The 3027-nt window shown below is 35.8% G+C and overlaps 1 protein-coding gene and 1 long non-coding RNA gene across 4 annotated transcripts in view; both read left to right on the forward strand.

Annotated features, from left to right (window-relative positions):
* Positions 1 to 765, forward strand: part of LOC119591935 — an 8918-nt gene extending 8153 nt beyond the window's left edge. The window contains exon 3 of the long non-coding RNA XR_005230385.1: positions 726 to 765. This is a non-coding gene — a long non-coding RNA (uncharacterized LOC119591935). The remainder of the gene's footprint in view (positions 1 to 725) is intronic.
* Positions 1 to 3027, forward strand: part of LOC119591933 (zinc finger and BTB domain-containing protein 7A-like) — an 82982-nt gene that overhangs the window by 45255 nt on the left and 34700 nt on the right. The window lies entirely within an intron of this gene.

Raw genomic sequence — 3027 nt, forward strand, 5'->3', positions numbered from 1 at the left:
ACTTACTTGCCACATTATTCTCCTTTGCATCATTTTTATTCTCTCGCCATATTTAGATCTTTTTTCTTTTCCAAGTGTGTTTTCTGTTTACAAGGCATAATTTCTTTAAGAGTCAAAGCAGAACTGCCATGGGCTTGATATATTCCAGATATTAAGATGGATCATTTGCAGAAAAATGTGAAGAAAAAAAGTATTTTTAAAAGTTGGTAACAGAGTGGATAATGTATGGAATAGCCTAATATAATTTCTACTTAGTAACAAATAATATTTTTTATTTTTGTCAAGGCTGGCTTTGTTTAAATTCATAGATAAATGGCATGGAAGTAAAAGTAGACTATATACTTTTATTTGTTTTTATTATTTTTGCAATAGAAAAAGAGAGCCTGGTAAACATTATATGAAAGTCCCTTGAGAATGTGCTGACTAAAAATAAGAGAGAAGTTGGAAGCATTTGACAAAATTAGCTATATCACCTCCTGTTTCAAGCAGTCTGATATATTTTTTTAAATGTGTCTGAAATCAATAAACTGAATTAGGTAAAAACTGAAATTAAACCCCTTTAAATTTATCAGAAAATTTGAGTCATAATCCTTGGTTCCTCTGAAAGGAAAAGGTTTTTATGTTTATCTTTACTTGGGTTTTGTTAATATGTATTTGGCATAATGTATATGAAATGAGGGTATTATTTTCAGTATTGGATTTATTTCTTTTTTTGGGATTTCAAGGACAGGTACACGGATGTCACCTTGGCGTGTTTAAGGAAAGTTTTACCCTGTACACAAGTTGGTGTTATCAACTTGTAGTGAATACTTTGAAACATGTTTGAAAATACTCCATGTAAACACCCTGTTATTGTGTTGCGAGATGTTCGATGTGATGAGCTTGAGGCTCTTCTTTGTTATTGTTTTGCTGGTATTGTAAGGGGTTGCCCAATCAGACCTAGCACAAACTGATCAAAGTGGCAGAGTTGCTGCAAATTAAAAGGGCTAGCAGTGCCAGATGAGCCTCCAATAGTAACAAGAGGCCATCTGATGATGATAGAATAGTCCCCCACATGAGAAATCGCCAGGGTCAGGGAATGCCCCGCAATGACCGGAGTAGCCCGTACCTCAGGACAAAGCATTCCCAGGCATCCAGTGAAGACAGAGCTAGTCCCCTTCCCAAGAGGCGAAAAAGAAAAGGATACAGAAGTCTCTCTTGAAGATTCCCAGTCATCCATTTGGGATGCAGTCTGTGAGCAAAAACGCCATCGCAAGCATGTGAACAGCAAGACCATTTTTAGACTTTGTGGTGAAATAGAGGAGACAGACAACAGGAATGGGACAGATCAGAATGATTATCAGTCTAGTGCGCAGGAATCACTTATTTCAAATGTACAGGTGTGTAATGCTTTTGATTTATAATGATTACAGTATAGACTAATCACTTGTTATAGAGAGTTTTATTATTATTTTTAAGATCTATTTTAGATTTCATAGGGATAGCAATTGCACTTAATCTTTGGGAACCCAGACCTACACCTGTTGTATTAGGGAAAGCTCTAAAGACTCATCCTAACATGCTTGTAAAGTGTATCTGTTTTTTTTTACTTTCTTTTTTAATCTACAAGAGTTGCCTTAAGCTTTACTGAGGTTTATGCAATACTGTACCTGATACTGGGAAGGAAAATACATTCCATGACCAGATTTTGGATCCATATATGTGCAAACAAATACACAGACAAAAAGAGTGGAAGTATAAGTACCAGCGCGTGGGTTAGTCGCAGCAATGATTAGTGATCACCACATTTCCTAAATGTAAGTCTGTACATATTGTATGCACAGTACTTATAAAGTTTTATTAAGTTGGAAGATATTTGGGAAATTGGGACATTGCGATTAATAAAGGGATAAATTATAAAGGAATAGAGGTGTCAGCCTGTTTAGAAATGAATAGTGTATTGATAATCATTAAACTTAGATAATTTCTACCTTAGACAGTACTTGAGTATTTTGCCCAAATATATGTTTATTATTTAATCTAAGATACAAAGTTTATAAAGATCAAAGGGTCATTAGTGCAACGTGCATAAGATTTCTTGATGCTGCTGTTTATTATATGTGAAAAGATCAAACAGTTTTTTTCAATAAAATCAAGAACATATAGAGTTCATGATAAAAAAGTCATAATCTGTGTCTGTACTACTTGGGAAAGGGGGTCTAGCAGGGGATTGGGGGGAGGGGGCGAATGGGTGGGGGGGAGAAAGTGTGTTTAGGAGGGTGTCACCCAAGAAAGGGATGATGTTGCCACTTGAGGTTAATTAGATTTTAACCTGGCTTAGCGAGGATATTTTGATACGGAATTCAGAACATTTGTTCAACTTAAAATGTCTTGCACAGTCACTCATATATCGCATTTAAGATGTCTAGCACAGTTTATAGTTTAACTATTTGAGTTGTCATCAGACATTATGTACCTTATTATATATTTTGATTGATTGTCCTGTAGATTTTGTGATGGTATCACAGACTTTATATTACCAGTATGAACAATATCTGTATTAGGTATTATAGATGTCAAGTATGTTAGACCAAAATATATTTGGCATAATATTGAATTCATAGAACATTATTATTAAACCATATGGAAAAATATGTTTCAGGTAACATTAGAAGAGACATTGGTAAAAGAGGAGGTATTGGAAGATATGCCTGACAACCAGGCAGACACGTCAGATCCAGGCCATGAATTTGACAGCTCGACTGGGGGCCAAGACTCGGGTAACTTGATGATCCCGAAGTACGATGATCAGGATTCTGAAGGCCTTACGCAGTCTGGGCTCAGTCAGGCTCCCCCTCTATCGGAAGCTGTTATAGAAGCACTCGCTGGTCCATCAGGAATGCAAGGTGTAAGTGGATGAAGTCTTTTGCTGTTCAGTCTGTCATTGCAATGTAGAATTTAGGAAATTTGTGTTGTTATGTGTTAGTAGCATTTGTGAAATTTGCTTTATTTACATATTGATTGTAGAAATAGGGTTAGTAGGGAATG

Source organism: Penaeus monodon, chromosome 29, assembly GCF_015228065.2.
Source record: "Penaeus monodon isolate SGIC_2016 chromosome 29, NSTDA_Pmon_1, whole genome shotgun sequence".
Lineage (NCBI taxonomy): Eukaryota > Metazoa > Arthropoda > Malacostraca > Decapoda > Penaeidae > Penaeus > Penaeus monodon.